Genomic DNA, 19,149 nt, shown 5'->3' with positions numbered 1-19,149 from the left:
TCATCCATAGTTTCATCCATCTGTCTACCATTTTCAATCATCCAGCCATCATCCATACTTTCGTATACAAAATCCATCCATCCATCCATCCACCCAAACTTTAATCTACAATATCCATCTGTCTATATTTTCATCTACAATAATAACACATCAATCTACAAAACTAACCCATCCATCTATCATTCCATCTACAGAATCTATTCATATGCTTTTTATCCATCTATTATTTCCAACACCCTCATTCATCCATACTTTCATCTAGAACATTTCATAATTGCCATAATTCTTCCATAATTTCATCCATCTGTCTACCATTTCATTTTAAAAAGAAATATTTTATAATTAGTAATCTCAATAATGTGATACCGTAAAACTGTGATATTTATATCCAAGGTTATCATACTATCAGAATCTTATACTGTCCCATGCCTAATGCATAGAATAATGTAGCATAATAAAATATAATAAGACTACATATTAAACTTTCAAAGGTTGAGCCCAACCCTCTCCTGAAACATCAGAAAAACATCAAATCTGCTTAGGATTCAGTAAGCTTTAAAACTAAAATATAGCTTACAGCGGACAACACCTATTCAGTCTTGTGCACGGGTACAGAGATTGAGCTCACATGTGTATGAGATGAGACAGAATCTTATTTTCCATAGTTTTTCTTTGTAAACGTGGTTGACAGACATGCATGAATATTGTACACTCACATCTGCAGCGCCTCACACACACAGAAGCAATGCATTTTTAGACTGCATGTAAGGATAAAACAGTTTCAACGTGTTACGCAGTGGCGCCCATTACTGTTAGTTTCATAGCAGTGGACCTATCAGAAGAACTCTGTGGTGGGGCAAGCATTACAAGCTTCTAAACTGCAAATTGGCATGACAATGGCAACATGGCAGAACCATTTCTGAGCTCTGCATCTCATGTTTTCAGAGACTATGACACAATATTCGTGAATGCCCTCCCAGTTGTTGCACTGCTGTGTTCTTACAGTGACAGCACATTTGGAATGACTGTATTTGTTGAATTCAGGAGAGCATGAACAATGATGGTTTGGGCATATATGACATAAACGACATATACCATTACACCGCTAATATATATTATATGTAATACTGAAAAAACTGTAGAAACGATATGTACTTTCAAGGTACATTTATATGACAACAATGCATTTCAAGTGTACACAACAAATAGTTCTACTTTTCATTTTTCATTTTTTGTACAAAGGACATTATCACACAAAATGCTTTATTATGAATGACAGGGCAATCGCTGGCAAAAAAAAAAAAAAAAATACATAACTGAGCACATGCACTGCCCTGTAATTTGCCATTTTTATTTTCACCTATAGATGCAACAGGTCATATTCCTCTGTGTGATCTCAGAGTTTTCACTTGTAATGCACATATTTTTGGTGGCCATGTTGGAATAGGCTGATAAATGCTTATTTTTCTTATTATTATTGTAGGCTCAGTATTATTGATTATTTCAAATGGTTAGTCTACTTTAGATGCATTCAGAATTAGGTCAAGGCTTTGGCAGTGTGGCAGTTTTTCTTTTTTTGAGTAAAGAGTATTTTAAAACTGCAATTTCTATGTGATTTTATAAAAATAAAGATCTATTTGTTTCTTTTTTATCAAGCTCAGAAAAAAATATATTATCATATGTATTTTTTAAGTTCTACATCGAATATGTATATTTTTAAAACTTCAGTATTGATTGGTCTGGAATTCCAGTATCGTGTACTATATGTATTAGGGTCGTTCATTTCACGCTACCATTTGAGTGCTACTGAGCATGTTCCTAAACAGCACTGATTTGCCATTGTTTTCACGTGCTCAACAGAAATGACTGTGATTGGCCGTACAGGTCATCAGTTCACCAAACTCATCGCTGTTTACTGAGTGTAACCAAAGATACAGGGACAATGGAGTGTTTCTTAGGTGCTTTCACACCTGTAAATCGATTCAGTTGTTCCGAAACAGGGACTCAAATTGTTTCATGGTTGCTCTTTGTTCTTGGTGCGGTTCGCTTTCACACGGCAAAGTTTTTAACCGGAGCAAAAGAGCTAAAACAAGTCACGTAAACTCTTCTCACAGTCCCGCTCAGCTGTCAGGGGAGGTGGTGGTTTGGGGGGTGTTTAGCAGGGTGCACGCGACGGGTCTGAAGAGCGAAGAGGGATGTGAGGGGGGGGGGGGGGGGGTGAGAAGGGTGCGCAATGTATTTGAGGACCGGGAGAGAGACGCGCGATTTCCGGGAGATTATCACTCGTTTCATCCATAGTATTACGCTATGGATTTGCGAGAGACTACGGAAACTTCCGGGAGACTTTGGATGTCTGTTGAATGACCTCCCGCCCTACTCATAATTCTCTCTTCATTTAGCCATATGCCTATTACATATCCATAATCCACTGTGATATACCAGGCTCAGATCGTATCGTTTTCTCCCTACAATCAATCCGCACCAGAGTTTGTTTCAATCGAGCCGAGACCACCTCATTCAAACGATCTCTGAGCGCGATTGGTGGATTCACATATACTAAACGAACCGCGCTAACTGGGCAAACGAGACAGGTTCCGAAACAAAAGTCTAGGTGTGAAAGCTCCCGAAGTCACGTCGATTAGCTGGTTTGTCTATAAGCGGACATACGAGCGATCTATTGATGAATCGTGGCGGTGAATTTATGAGTTTCACGGCCAATCACAGTCATTTCTGTTGTATTTATAAATATTAATTATCACTATTTGCTTTCCAGGGAATCTCAGGTAGTTATAAAATCGTTTTTTGCAGTTCATCCAGAGATGAAAATCATAAGGTTTCAAAAGTTTACTTTTTATTGACCCTTATGCAAACATGTAAAAAAAGATTTATCAAAATGTTTTCGTTTGAAAACAGTGTGCCCTCTGAAGCACAGTGTGAAGTAGAGTTGGAAAGTGGCACATTCAGAAATGATAAACGTTAGCTTGGCATAATGAAGTAAATGTCCTTGATGGAAACAAGCGATTGCTGTGTATCTTGACTGGTGATGTTACCTGGGACTGGAAGGACTGTAGAAAATCTCTCTCCCCTTTATATGTCTGAAGCTCTATTGATCTCTCCTGCAATCAAGATGGAGAAACACTTGGCGCATTCATTACAGAATCCACCAGCCTCTGCAAAAGCAGGATGAGTGTGTTTAATGAAAGGAAACAAAGGGGGAAAAGGGTGCAGAGCACACTTGCCAATCACCATACTCTGTGCTAAATAAGCAGAGAAAAGGAAGAGACAGAGTTTGAGGAGAATTAGCTCTTCAGACCCAGTCCGTGGGGCGAAGTGGCTGATGCAAGCCCAGTGGCTTGTCCTGAAATCCTCCTCAGGCCCAAGCCGACCCGGACCCTGGGCTGAAGTGAAATCTTCCCCTTTAGTCTGCTGCTTCCCCCTCCGCCTCACTCACCGGGTCTCCACTGCTGGTGAATCACTCGCTCTTCCTGCTGGTTTTTGCTATTATTCAAAGCTTGTTGTGCTGCCAGTGCTCCCGAAGGCAAACGCACATCAATCCTGACTAATCCCGCTCTCTGTAGAATGAAGATAAATAACACGCTGCTCTCTCTCCCCCCCTTTAATACATGTTAAATGAAGTGTGCCGTCTGCGAGTTTTTTTTTTTTTTCTGGCAAAAGTTAAAGGCCTAATACATTTATTCTTAAAATGATAGGCAAATATCTTGCTGGAGGACTATGCAGAGCAGGTGTGCAATATTGAGCAGTTCAATTCTGCTATTAGCTTTCAAAGAAAAAATAAATGTGAGCAGACAATATAACCATGAAAGAGATCCAGGCGAAGGTTGAATCCTTAGATGCTTTTAATGAGGATTTTGCACAGCAAGTTTTGTTTATTTATGTATTATTTCATTTATTTAAGCAAATATTTGACTTTCTGATGGAATATGTAGCAGTGTGTCATAATCACCAGCGATCTAGCAGTTGCAGATTGCTGGGGAACTACACACGCCACCACATGAACTACAACTACCAGGATGTTTTACATAAATCAACTCCTGCTACAGCTGACAGTAATCCGGACACTCACTCACACTCAGTCACAGCTAATACTCATGTTCAATGATTACCTAAACTATAAACACAGCACACACACACACACACACATACACATACACACACACACACACACACACACACACACACACACACACATACACACACTGTACTGAGTCTTGTTATTGTAGAACCAAAAGGTGTTTTCTTGATGGTATTTGTAGTACAGTTCAGTGACAGATGTGTAGTTCTCCAGCTATCTGCAAGGATTAAATCATAATGATTCATTCATTCATTTTCTTTTCAGCTTAGAATGAACTGCCAACTTATCCAGCATGTTTTACGCAAGGGATGCCCTACCAGCTCTAACCTATCTCTGGGAAATATCCGTACACACTCATTCACACTCATACGCTATGAACATTTTAGCCCACCCAATTCACGCGAACATGGTGAGAACATGCAAACTCCACACAGAAGCGCCAACTGACCCAGCAGAGACTGGAACCAGCGACCCTCTTGCTGTGAGGGGTCAGCACTACTTACTGTGCCACAGCGTCGCCCATCGTGGGGATTGACAGTGTTATTTATTTATTTTTATTTTTATTTTTTTTTTGGTTACACTTTAATTTTAAAGCTTTAACAAGTTTTACTTTTTGTAATTTTTATTAACAAAAATATGTTTTTTTGCCAGTTAGCAGAAATAAAATAAGAATATTTTTCCCAGTTTGTATTTGTATAATTTTAAGTTAAAAAAAAAAAAAAAAAAAAAAATATATATATATATATATATATATATATATATATATATATATATATATATATATATATATATATATATATATATATATATATATATATTAAATTACTTTCATCTATTAATCTATCTAAAAAAATATTGTTTCATTTATTATTATTATTATTATTATTATTATTTTATTTTACTTTATTTTATTTTATTCTATTTTATTATTTTATGTTATTCTATTTTGTTATTTTATTTTATTTTAATTGCTTTTATTTTATTATTTTATTCTATTTTATTGTAATAGAATCTATCTATATTATTTTTTTATCTTTTTCATTTTATTATTTTTTATTATTTTATTTTACTTTATTCTACTTTATTCTATTTTATTATTCTATTTTTTTATTTTGTTGAATTCTATTATTTTATTTTATTATTTTATTTTGTTTAAATTACTTTTATTTTATTATTTTATTGTATTCTATTTTATTATAATAGAATCTATGTATATTATTTTTTTATCATTTTTATTTTATTATTTTTTATGATTTTATTTTATTTTATGATTTTATTTTATTTTATTCAACTTTATTATTTATTTATTTTATTTTATTATTCCATTTTATTATTTTATTTTATTCTATTTTATTATTTTATTATTATCATTATTATTTTGTTTACATATTATCTTTTGGATGACCATTGATTATTCCTGAATAATTATGATTCACTTGATTACATACACTGTGTAATCATTTTATTGGATAGCCGCCTTCATTTTGGGGGACTTTATCTGGTGAAGTTTGCAGGGATAATTTATAGGTCGTGAATGGAGGTTCATTTAATCGTCACATTGCTTTTTGTTAAGGCTCTAAGTGTCCTTGATGGAGGTGTTCAATATTAATAGGACAAATTATAAAACTTAAGAGAGCTTTTAATGGTCTCAATGCGGGGACCTGGAGACCTCTAACAGAGCATTAGTCTCTGTTTCCGTCTCCCACTCTCTTTCTCTCTTAGCCTTGATCTTTTTTTTTTCTTTTTCTCATTGTCACTAAAATGGTTTTGCCATCAGCTTCTCTTGAATAGGTTACAGTGGAAATAATACAAGACCAATTAATTAATCAATCAAGTACATTTAGGCATCAGTATTTGAGAAAATAGACCCTATTATAGACATTTGATTGAGCTGACACCATATTTGATTTGACGTAAAAGACAACAAGGTCTAAGAGATTTATATATCTATAATTTTGCAGTTATTCAGTGTCCTTAAACCAGATATTGAGCTCATCAGAACAATAATACATGCAGTTTTTGTTGAATGAAGGGACTGTATTTTTGTCCCTCAAAGAAATAAAAAGGGAAAATGAGATTCAAATGGTTGTTAGCCCCTGTTTAAACCTGGCATTAGGATGTGTTTTCAGTGATCCGATGACAAGATAAAGGTGCAAATGGGGTTTAAAATGTTTTGAGTGTGACCACTTTCAGGTTTACTCGAAAACACATTTCGACATCAGTTTCGACATCAAGTTATGATTGAATTGTCTCTTGTTACAGTTAGGAAATAGTTTAAATGGTCTATAGACACAGTAGAGCATGGTATACCATTTCTCCACATTATTCACTAAGTTCTACACAACTGCAGGACTTGACTGTCACCACTGATGTCCATTCACACCGGGATTGAGATATTTACTCTTGATGCCAGTAGGATTGTTTCTTATTTATGCCGCCCATTAGTAGTGTTGTCGTTACTGCAGCAAGTGGCCGGTTCCAGGAGGAAGCTTCATTAGCATAATAGTTGTCTCTCTGCTTCTCATTATTGACACAAACCCACTGCTTCTCTTTCTTCATCCACTTCCTCACATTGATGCCCTGCTCAAATGCATAACTAAACGTTCTAACCTTGCTTCCGGACAAATTCATGAATATTTTTTAAATGGATGTTTTGTCAACTCTAGGCACTTTTTTGTCCCAGGGGTTGATTTTTATTTGAATTAAATACTTTTTTCCTCTTCTTCTTCTTTCTTTATATACGAAGGTCATGTTGCAACTGTCTTAACTGTCTACTTTTCTGATGCACTTTATGCTTAGTTTTTTAAAAATTAGCAATTTAAGCTGTCAGCTTGTTTCTTTTGCTACACTCAAAAATACTTAATTAGTTATTTGACACCTGTTTTATTCATTCTATTTTCTTTCAAATGCAAATTGAAGTATTTAAGACAATTTTTCACTGCACTATAAAAATCAATTCCTTTACTTTAAAAGGGAGTAAAAGTGTTATAACTTAGAACTGTTAAGTTGACTTCACTGAGTTTTTACAATTATGCACATAGTTTATTTACTTAATTTTAAAGCAACATGTTTACTTACTTTTTTAAGTAGGGCCAACTATATGTTTTAAGTAAGTACAGTCAACAAATCGGTTTTTACAGTGTGGGAGGCGCAAATGACGCCAAATACACAATACATTTGCTTCTCTGCAAACTTGAGCTGAAAATTCACGTGAACCCACCATTATTTTATTTTATATTATTTTATTTTATTTTACTTTGGCTTAGTACTTCATTTATCAGGGGTTGCCATGATCAATTGTACCACCTTTATTTTAATTTTAATTTAATTTTATTTTATTTTCCTTCGGCTTAGTACCTTATTTATCAGGGGTTGCCATGATCAATTGTACCACCTTTATTTTAATTTTAATTTAATTTAATTTAATTTTCCTTCGGCTTAGTACCTTATTTATCAGTTGTCGCCACAGCCAATTGAACCACCTTTATTTTATATATTTTTTCTTTTCTTTTCTTTTCTTTTCTTTTCTTTTCTTTTCTTTTATTTTATTTTATTTTATTTCAGCTTAGTATCTTATTTATCAGGGGTCACCACAGCCAATTGAACCACCTTTATTTTATTTTTTATTTTATTTTATTTTACTTTATTTTATTTTATTTTATTTTATTTTATTTCGGCTTAGTACCGTATTTATCAGGGGTCGCCACAGCCAATTGAACTGCCTTTATTTTATTTTATTATTATTATTTTATTTTATATTTTTTTCCTATCAGTCTAAATGTGTCACTATATTTAAAGGGATCCATAGCACATCACTTTTAAAGACTTTTAGATATTTATTAACCTTTAGATTAGATATTCATATTCTTGAATAATATGTCCACTCTTGCTCATTATTGATGAACATAAGTTAGAGTATATTAATCAGAAGTGCTTTTTTAACATATTTATATATTTTTATTATAACATTATTATATATATGTTTAATTAATTCATATTAGATTGACAAAAGTGCACATAAAGTAGCTGAAAAAGCGCCCCAAATACACTTTCCACCAAATCCTGAACACTACACTGTTGGACAGCTCTTGTGTGTGGGGGGTGATATTGGTAAATTGCTGAATATATAGTCAACTCGAACGGTGGCCTCCAGTCTGCATGATGATTTTTGTGTGTGTGTGCACGTATGTGTGAAAGAGTGTGTGTGAATGCTGAGTCAATGGCGTGAGCTGGATGATGTGTTTCTCATGACGTGGCAGCAGGTTCTAGTTAGATTACATGCTGTAATTGGCTCAACACCTATGTTTATGTAAGCGGCACACAGCAAGGTGTTGGAGCGCTGCATAGAGTCATAGGGTTTAATTACAGCGTGCATTAGTTAGACTGAGCATCAGTGTAGTGTAGTCATTTGCTTAGAAATAAGCAGATCAAATGTGAAAAATCATTTTAGTGATCACTATTTTAGTATAATTAGGTAATTATTGATATTATGAAGAGTTTGATTATGCTTTATGTACATATTTTCCATTTTAAAGTTTGAGAAATTAAGTTTGTATAGCTTTTATTCATTTTTATTGAAGCTAAATTCAATTAATTTTAAATTTGAAAAAAACTTACCATAAAACTTGCTAAATTAAAATAGCAAAATGTTTCTAATTTTTCATTATTTTATTTTTTGAGTAAAAAATGTTATATGTTTATGAGTTTATTTATTTATTTATTTACCTATTTATGTATTATTATTAAGTAACAATTTTATTCTTTTTTAGTATAAAATTTATGTTTTATTGTTTAATGTTTAGTTTAGTTTAGTTTCGTTTCATTTAGTTTAGTTTTGTTTCGTTTAGTTTAGTTTCGTTTAGTCTTTACTTTGTGCTTTTATTTACTCTTTCAGATTGCATTATGGGACATTGATGCCTGACAGTTTAATTATGAAAATTCCACTTTATTGACTTTTTAAACTTTTTTGTAGTTTGCAATTATATATTGTCATTGTTGGTCATAAAAGTTATAGTAAAACAAGATAAAATAATACAAAAAATTAGCTGCTAGTACTTTTTCTGATATTTTATGGATTATTTATTGCGGTTAACTTATATTATGTTTCATTACGATACAAAATTATAAGTTAAAAAAAAAAAGTTTATGATCTTCCTGAAAAAAAAACATATGATGGTATTTGTTATTTTTTTTATTATTATTGTTATTAAATAATATGATCAATTAAGTCAAGTCATGACGGCGTACGTTTTAAAGTTAATTACGCCTAAGTTAACCATTTTCAATTATATTTTATGAGTATATTTTATGGGTTTTATAAGGTTTTGCTTGATGTGTGAAGTCAGTTCAAAAAGTCTAGTTCAGATGACTTATAAGGGTAAATTGATTCAATTTAAAAACTGAAAGCAAGCTATTTTATCGCAATATGCCAACAACCTTTGTTGCATCATCAAAGACAGACAGTATTTCAGGCATTTATACACTTTGATTCAAAGAAAATGGCGTGTTCATATTGCCCTTTTCATCTTGTTAGTGAGTGTGAATGTACAGCTTTAAAAATGAGAGACCCAACGAAAACGTCAAAGCAACAAGCAAGGCCAACACTTCAGTACTTCTGAGACCTACACTAATGCATCTTCTTTTTCTTCACTTTCTCCAAGTCCACACCAAAAATGTGTATCATGACAAAATAAATTGTCAAAAGTTATGCTTTAAATCATTCATCTTAAAAAAAAGTTACACACAATTTCTTCAAGCTGTCACAACACAAACTGATTAAGTTAACTAAATTGTTTTTACAAATTTAAGTGGTACAAAACATTTTTTCGAAACAATTGAGTTGTCCCAAAAAAACTTAAGAATTGTGTTATTTCAACTCATTTTATAGAAGCAGTTTGAACAACCAGCTAAAGTCATTTTTTGGGTGTGCAACCGTTCTCTGGAGAGATGCTTTTCCACATCATCTCTCATTTCAGATGCACGCCTCGACCGTGGACAACTTTCTCAAGTCTTTGTTTTAAGCAAAAACTTCACATGGTGAGGTTTCCCTGCATCTCAGGAGGCTCGACAGTTTCAGAGCGTGAGAGGAGAAAAGAGCAGAGGAGTGAGGTAAACAACTTTATCACTGGAAATCCGATTGGAGAGCTGGTGTGAGCGTTCGCTTCTTATCTAGCAGCCTCCCAGCAGTGAGATCCTTTAAACAAGCGGAGGGAGACGCGGGCTTTCGATTAGAGCCTCACCACAACTTGAATTTCATAAAGCTCTGCAGTTTTTTTTGTCAGATATTTCCGAGCCAAAGTGAGAAGAATATAAAATAAAAAAGTGAAGCCTGGAAAATGGGAAACGAGAGAGAAAGGAAAGCACAAGGAACAGGAACAGATTCTTTCTTTAAAGTGGTCATGGCATGTGAAAAATCTCCTTTTTCCCACTTTCCATGATTTTCAGCATGAATTATGAGTGAATGTAAAATCAGTGAAGGGTTTGTAAAATGTAAATATTTTTTCTTCTTACTGTTTATCCATTGGACATTAAAAGCCAGTTTATAACAATTAATTACACTGTAAATGCGAATAGTATTCCTTACTATCAAAATTCTAGTGTGTTTACTTAATTTTAAGCTAATTGTTGAGTTTACTAGAAATGCATTAGTGTTGCTGACATAGTAAGGTATAAAGTTCCCATAACTAATGTAATTTGAGTAAAATTGCTTATAAGGGCTAAGCCATGCTGTTACGCATGCGTACTGGGTGGTGATTTCCCATCCCCCATCCCGAGTCACAACCAACCGCCACCCAGCACCGCCATTGAAGGACAGGATTTCATATTGAGAAGATGTACTGCTGTAAATCAAGGTAAACTTTTCGTTTTAATTACTACTTTGATTTTATTTGTATAGTATCAGTAATCTGTTTATTTCCTGCACTTTGTGAAATTGTTTGCTGTTTTGTGAACTAATTAATAGCCCATGATGTTGTGACTAAACGTTTTGACCACTGCACGTTATTTGCAATACTGTCTACTTTACTAGATAAGCTATTTTTAGCTGCTTAGTCCTTTTTAATAACTATTAATAATTTGTAAAGTTAGTAGTAATTTGTAAAGTGGGCGTTATGCTCTAAAAGAGCGGGCCGCGCCATTTTAAATGATGCACTGAGAGAGCAAGAGCGCGCGCAATGATCCGTTCAAATAGATGTAAAGTTAACACATAGCTGTAGGTCTACATTTTTAAAAAAGAAAACGAAACCTATTTATCCGCATTACAAATACAGTAACGTTAGTTATCGCTGAACTTTAGTGGCGCTTGTTGTGACGAAAATATGCGTGTTTTTTTTTTAAGATTTACTTTTATGAGATCACCTGCAGGAAGCAGGTGAGGAGATCAGCTGTGATTCGGTCCGGCGTCAGCGAGCGGCTCATGACCAGACCAGTCGTTTTTTTCTCCATGATCGCCGGGGCAGCAGCAGTTTTAACCCGCCGAGGCTTTTAGAACATTATAAAGCAGTTTCAGCTCAAAATGGACCCGTGAGTGTCGTAGGTAATTTAGGATTTCGATGCGATTACGATTCGTGTCACTGTATGAGGCAGATACATATTTACACATGATGCTAAAGTGTGCTTATGCTAACAATCCCTATGAAACTTAAAGTTAAACTTATGAAAATGCGAGAGATATTTAATTAACTCATTTATTTGTTTTATATGCTATTTGTCTTTTCTTTATGCCGTTTTGAAGGTTTATTCCAGTGTTGCCGTTACGTTATTGAGTGTTTTGTATTGCTGTAATGACAAATAGATCTGACCAGACGCGACTGAATATGTGTGATGGATAACGTTAATGATGAAGTGGTATAACTCGTACAACCAAGCACAGAAACATCCCTTTGTTTGCTCAATATAACACAAAGGCATCAACAAGCCTTTGTTATAAGCAAACTTTCTGTAAAGAAACAGGCTTTGCCAAACCTGTTAGTTTGCATTTTTAAAGAAGGTTTCACTAATTTTTAACAATTTAGGGCAAATAAATTTGAACAATTACAAGGTTGTTTAAAATGTAGCACACCATTAGAGTATTGTGAGTGGCATATTTGGTTTGTAATATCATTATACCCTTTATTTATTTTTTATTTCAGACTACCAGTTTGTGAGCTGATATGCAGTGGAAATGTAAGTTTTGCACTTACACATCAAAGAAAACTTTTTGAACAATACCGCACAAGCCATAGAACATATTCATGAATTGTTCTATTAACGTTACCTTGTCTCCATACTGAGTGTCAGGGTAATTTTAAATCGTTTAATGCATTAAAAGTACATTTAACAAAATTCTCAGCAAAGAACTGCATGATCAAGAATATTTTGTCCATTTGAATAATCATCTGAGGACTAGTTAGAAATAGGGTTGTTGTGTTGTGATACCATTAATTTATGTTACAATACTATACCAGCTGAAGTATGGTGATACCAAGTAGTATTGCAATACTGTAATTCATAACTTAAATCCATGAAATAAAGAAAAATGTCAGAAATAATATATTGTATATGTTATTATAGGCCTACTTGAATTTAAATAATTCCCTTATTGTTGAAAAAAGTATTTGCACATCTCTTCACCTAAAATGTATTCATTCCAGCAAAAAAAAATACATTAAAATAAAGATACATAAAGAAAAGAGCATTTTTCCAACAAACCTAGGCTATATGAAGTGGTCAAAAATTGTTTCCTGTTGCTATTTTGGGTTTTTCATCTATCATACTTTTTTCACACTTATTATCGGATAAGAATCCAAAGTAATTCAAAATTTCACTTTATGAGTCATTCTTTTTAATAGATTGTCACGGTTGTTGTAGCTATTATATCATATTGACAGGAACAGAAATAAACGAATTCCGATTCAAAATGAACCATCACAAAATATGCAATAGGCTACTATAAAAGGCGCAAATTCTACAGTTTTACAACCTTAGAAGGCTCCATAGACTATTAAAATACAATGATCTATTGTTGCTGAATTGTGTAAGTATTTTAGTGACTTTTACACATGCAGCATTATGTATTGTAGGCAGACTGTTAATGACAATACTACCGTTTACAAACTACAGTGGCACCGCCAGTATCTTGGAGCCATAGTATCACGATACTACCATAGTACCGGTAAACCGTGCAACCCTAGTCAGAAAGTTCAGTGTCCTTTTAAAGACATCAATTGAGACAAATATTTATTCCACTTTTAATGCGCATAAAAAGTAAGGCACACCAGCAACAATGCCATGATTATATTTAATCGGGGGTTGTGTTTATTACTGTTTGGTGACAAGTATAGCTCATGCTTTTGATGACAGGCGCCGGGAGTATTTGGCAGCTTTTATTATTCAAGAACATTTAACTATGTCATGTTAAAGTGTAACATCTGTTGCTAAATGGCATTGCATTGTATCATTGCATGTGTTTCTGATTTCTGTTTTTTGTTTTAGAATTTCGCTTAGCCATGTCAATAACACTTTACGTTTTTGTGCACAACAGTGACATCCAGAAGGAAGTCATAGAGGAAACACCAGCTGATGCAAGTGCTGCAGAAGGTTTGTTTTCTTTTCAAAACTTTGTGTGATTTTGTGAATTTGTGTTTTTGAATGTTATTAATGACTAATAATGTTTTGATTGGATCTTTGCAGAATTCAATCGAATATCAGGAAGAAATGTGAGATCCAAGTTCTACGCTGCATTGGACACACACTGCTCGTTTGATTGAAATAAAAAAAAAAAAAAACAGGAGAAAATTGCAGAAGAAAACTAGAAGAAATTTTCAGCATGTTAATTCAAAGGTATTTTTGTGACATCATCTTTGAATCATAATTTGCATTTGATTGCAATAAATTGCATTTGATGTTTTCATTGGGCTATAATTCATGTCTACCTGTCTTTACTTTTTCAAGGTCATCTGGCAGCAGTTCTCCGGGGTCTTTCAGTCCTTTAGAGGGATGAGTCTAAAGAAATTTTCAGGATGTGTTTTGTAAGTAGTATTATTGTTTCTGCTTTCTTAGACTGGAAATGAAGCAGTCATTCCAGTTTACTTCACTTATTAATAAAAATTTTCAATTTTATAAAAATAAAACAAATGCATTTAATGTAAGTATTTGAAAGTAAGAGGAATGTTATATTATGGCCTTTGGAGCAAGAGCATTGCTATGTTGCAAATACAGCAGCTTGTGCCATCACAGGGTCAGTTAGCTTCATAGGCCAGTGAAGTAATGAATGCATTTCTTTAATTTTTAAACACACTTGTTTTGAAAAGGAGGAAGATTAGCTTGAAAAAAAATCTTAATAAGTGTAATACCTATGTAATATGTTGAGAGAAATATAATTTCAGTTGAAAGAACCTGCTGGATTAAGATGTAAAAAGATAGTGTTAAAAGCCACAAAGTCAAAAGATGCTCCGTATTATATCCAACCCTGTGAAGTCACCTGCTGTGGGATTGTAGATGGCTGCACCCTTGTTCTAAAAGCCATACTAAAACATCAATTGTCTTATTAAAAAATAGTTATTAATACATTTTTAAAAAGTGTGCTAAATAATGCAAACTTGACTCACTGCTTTAATCTAGCAAAACCAAATGCATTCATGAATCGGTTCCCAATTTATTAAGTTTTCCCTACAAAATATTTATATTGATTATGTAGCACCAATTGGTCTCTCACACATTTGCATTTAATTTCTTGAAAATGTTTTAAAAGTACTTTTACTGCAGTTTGTTTTATTACATTAGTGTTTCTTTAATTAAAAAAATGTATTGTTCCTTTAGAATAGTATCATGTTCAAGATACTGGAATTTGGTACCAATCTCTGCTGCAATTTTAAGCAGAAAATTTCCTGCTAACATTTTAAGCACTTTTGAGCACATTTTTAAACAGCACTGTTTTCCCATTCTGTTCACATGCTTAACAGAAATGACACTCAACAATGCTCAAATGTTAGCAGGAAATGGATGTTTTTAAAATTACTATATGGATTGGTAATAAATTCCACTATCATGACAAGCCTAGTAGAAGCAGTACAGGCAAATCCATCGTGTTGGTCTACATTGAAGAAGGAGCACCATAGCAAGGCCTTCTTATAAGAAGCATTTGAATGTAAAATGTACTATAAACACAAATAGTCATGCTAATAAGCAACTAGTTAATAGGGTAATGGTTCCTACTAAAGTGTTACTAAATTAAGCACAAGGAATTGTATTTTTTTCACCTCTGCTTTTGGTCTCCTGGCCACTACAGGCTTTATTAGTGCCATTTAGAATATCAAACTTTACTTATTTTTCTTTCTCTATTCATAGGATGTAATTGTAGAGTCGGACTTCAGTGCAGAAGATGTTGGCCTGCTGACTGTCGTGTGTGAAGATGTCTAAAGAACCGCATTATGGATGCAATGTGGGCCTTTATACTGGAAGGAAAAGTGGTTATGGACTTTGCCACATGCAGTATGTCTCTTTTTTTGCTTTGATTTACACACTGAATTCGGACTACCCAAAGACTTTGAGCAATGCATTTGAATTTGTTCAACGTGTGTTGCTTTTGCTGGGAGGGAAGCGTAATGTGTTTTATTCGGCGAGTGCCTATATACTGCTGTGCTTTATGTTTAAAGGTTCAGGTATAATGGCATGTTTAATTACAAAGTGTTGCTTTTTAACATGTTGCTGTTTGCAATTTAGTTACATTTAGGACTGCAGCATTTTGGTGTTTAAAACACTTTTTTTTTTTTTACCAAAAAAGTGTATTGTGATTTATAGGGTTGTCAAAAGTATTGAGTTTGGTACCAATCGGTACTGAAATAAATAAAAAAAAGTCCATCCATTTCCCACTAACATTGCAAGAACTGATTGGCCATTGTGTTCACATGCTCAGTAGATATGACTGATTGGCTTTGAAGGTCATTATTTTTACCACACTTCACCACTGTTCACCAGGTGCAAAGATACAAAGACACTGGATAACTTCAAAGCACTGTCGATCAGTCGATTCATCACCAGATAATTTATATGTTAGCTTCTAAACAAATCAGCTATCGACATGGCTTTGAAACACTTCAGTGTCTGTGTAACTTTGTTTGGACTCAGTGAAAAATGGTAAACCTATGACAGTCACAGCCAATCACAGTCATTTTTGTTGAGCATGTGAACACAGTGGCCAATCAATGGTGTTTAAGAACGAGCTCAGTAGCACTCAAATGCTGGTGGAAAATTGATATTTTTAATATTTCAGTATTGATTGATACCAAACTCAATACTTTTGACCACACTAATGTGATATTTTCTGTAGGAAAATCTAAACTATAGATTTTCAAACCTTTTCGAAAACTTGTGTTTTAGGGTTGAACATGTTTATTATATTTTTTGTCTGTATTGCTGTTTACAGTATATTACAGCACTTTACAACAGGTTTTTACAAAACTGTATTGTGTACAAGTGTATTGTGATACTAAAATATCACAAGTGTATTGTGAAATTCTGCTAATTTTGTCAAATAAAATGTTTACATTTAAGACCTGTATAATGTCATTACTTGTAGGTTGAACTACATATTTTATGTTCAGTTTAATTGAAGAAAATGTGGAAACCGATTGCTCGTAGTTTCTTTAGTTGACATTACTTAAAATGGTGGATTAAAACAATGTTGAGACTACTAGCATTCAAGATGTTAACTGAACATGGTAGAACAGTATTAGTTAAATAGAGTTATTAAAGTAATCTTACTATAAAACCCTAAGTAAGATTACTAAATAATGACAAGTATGTTAACTAGAATTTTCTATTAAACTTACTTAATTTTTAACAGTTAGTTTACTTTATAAGTTTTAGTTTTCTTACTTCAAGGCAATAATTAAACTTAACTTAAGATTTCCTTGTAAGTTTATATTGCAAAAATAAGGCAATCGGTTTCCAAACTTTTTTTAAGTAAACTGAACATGTTAGAATTTACAGTGTAGTATTTTCAGCAAGCCTCAAATAACCCCAAAAACAACATTTTCAACATTAATATTAAAGACTTTATTATCTTTTAAAATCCTTAAATATTAATGTACTCAAAGTCTTTTTCAAGGAAAGTCCTTTCACTCTGTGGTCATATTTGCAATGCCTCTGGACAGTTCATCCAAGACCAAGTCCCTCATTCACTGAATGAGAGATTCCTGAAAGCTTTAAAACTACTTGATAACCTCACAATTTACAAATATAAATCAGCAACAATCTCTGAAGTGACCAATCACTATTACGGCTGTTGGTAGTATTAGTGGTCGTGGTGACAAACTTTGGAAAAACTAGACACAATCTGGAGTAAAGACTAAAGAAAAAAAGACAAAATCTGGAACAAAGACTGGAGGACATATATTAAATGTATTTTCTCCAGTCTAATGGGGGAGATCACATCGAACATGCTTTTGAAAATGCGAGACGCACTGAACTGCTGACTTTAGTGAAAACTCTCGTTACTTAATGATATTAGATGGTAAGCTAAATTCACTGTTTATTAGAAAAGCCAATTCTAATGCATGTTTTGCCTGAGTTTTTGTGGCATTTACATGATTTTGTCCATCTGGTGTCCTTGTGGTATTTCAAACACTTTGAAACAATGAACCAATTTGCAAAGCAATTGGTTCAATTGTTCCAAAGCTTTGAATACCTACTTTTTTCAATTATTACATCAAATGATACGGATTCATTTATACAGACAAAAAAAAAAAGGCCATCTGTAATTGACAATTGACTGATGAAATTAACGATTGGCTGTTCTCACTGGAAGCTGGGACTTCCTTCGATAGGGCAGCTATACTGAGTGTTGCAGATTTACCCATTCATATCTTTGCTGTACTCTAGAGATCACAGAGAGGAAATAAAATAATCTGAAGGAACAAAAAATAATGAACTCAAAAGAGCTTTGGCCGCAGATATGTTTGTGATACTAAAGTGGTTAGCACTGTTGTCTCACAGAAAGAGTCCCAATAAAAGTATTATTATTATGAGACCCATTCATTTCAATGGCTTGTGCCATGCAAATGTGGTTTGTTGCTGCATTTATCAAAGAGCAGAGTGTATTTATTTATTTATTTATTCATTCATTTATGTATTTTTGTTTGTTTATTTATTTAATTTTACTTATTTACTTAATTATTTATTTACTTTTTAAAGTTTTAAACAGGAAAAGATTAAAAGGTAATCAGGCCTGGCTCAGCAAAAATGCTGTTTTTCAGCAGGTTCCTGCTCTGCAGAACACAGAAACATACAGACACCCTTCACATCTCATCCATCAACACATGACAACAATACAAACAATAACCAAACTCTGTGGGTCAATGGGTGAACCTATGGGTCTTTTGGTGTTCTATAACAATTATTATTATGACACGGCGGCTCAGTGGTTAGCACTGTGCCCTCACAGCAAGAATCTTGCTGGGTAGAGTCTCAGCTGGGCCAGGTGGTGTTTCTGTGTGGAGTTTGCTTGTTCTCCCAGTGTTTGCCTGGGTTTCCTCCGGGTGCTCCAGTTTCCCCTACAGTCCAAAAACATGCAGTAAAAGTGAATTGCCCATAGTGTATGAGTGTTTGTGTGAATGTGAGAGTGTATGGGTATTTCCCAGTACTGGGTTACCGCTGGAAGGGCATCTGCTGCGTAAAACATATGCCAGAATAGTTGTTGGTTCATTCCACTGTGGCAACCTCTGATAAATAAGAAACTAAACTGACAGATAAAATGAATGAAAGTCATGTTAAAATACTAAACCTCACTATGTTTTCACTATGTATATATGGATTTTATGTAGTGCAACATTATTATTTAAGGTGATTTGAAGTTGTTTTCAATTGAATTCCCCAAAACTAAAAGTGCAATCTATAATTTGAAACGCAGCAGGAAAAAGCAGAATGAGAAGACTTGGTTTCATTAAAACATCCTGCAAAATTAACATTATAAGTGAACCCCAAGGAGCACATTAAAATGACCCCTTTAATCATACTTCATAGCGAGAATGCAAAACCACGGGCTCTAAAATTTTGACGTTAAGTTAAGAGAACAAAAC

General features: G+C 33.7%; 1 protein-coding gene and 1 long non-coding RNA gene across 7 annotated transcripts in view; both read left to right on the top strand.

The window, feature by feature from the left end:
- Positions 1-19,149, top strand: part of si:dkey-22o22.2 — a 304,899-nt gene that overhangs the window by 113,473 nt on the left and 172,277 nt on the right. The window lies entirely within an intron of this gene.
- On the top strand, positions 10,896-16,623 carry LOC147840383 (uncharacterized). 5 transcript variants are annotated; one of them, XR_015511980.1, is made up of 7 exons: positions 10,896-10,944; positions 11,430-11,614; positions 12,223-12,256; positions 13,614-13,669; positions 13,763-13,912; positions 14,024-14,100; positions 15,419-16,623. It is a non-coding gene; the product is annotated as an uncharacterized LOC147840383 (long non-coding RNA). The 5 variants fall into 5 exon arrangements; XR_015511981.1 differs by having other exon boundaries at positions 11,430-11,627; XR_015511977.1 differs by lacking the exon at positions 11,430-11,614.

This window comes from Danio rerio, chromosome 16 (assembly GCF_052040795.2).
Source record: "Danio rerio strain M-AB ecotype USA chromosome 16, GRCz13ab, whole genome shotgun sequence".
Classification (NCBI taxonomy): domain Eukaryota; kingdom Metazoa; phylum Chordata; class Actinopteri; order Cypriniformes; family Danionidae; genus Danio; species Danio rerio.
Note: the sequence above shows the minus strand (reverse complement) of the source record. Positions and strands in the feature narration are given on the sequence as shown.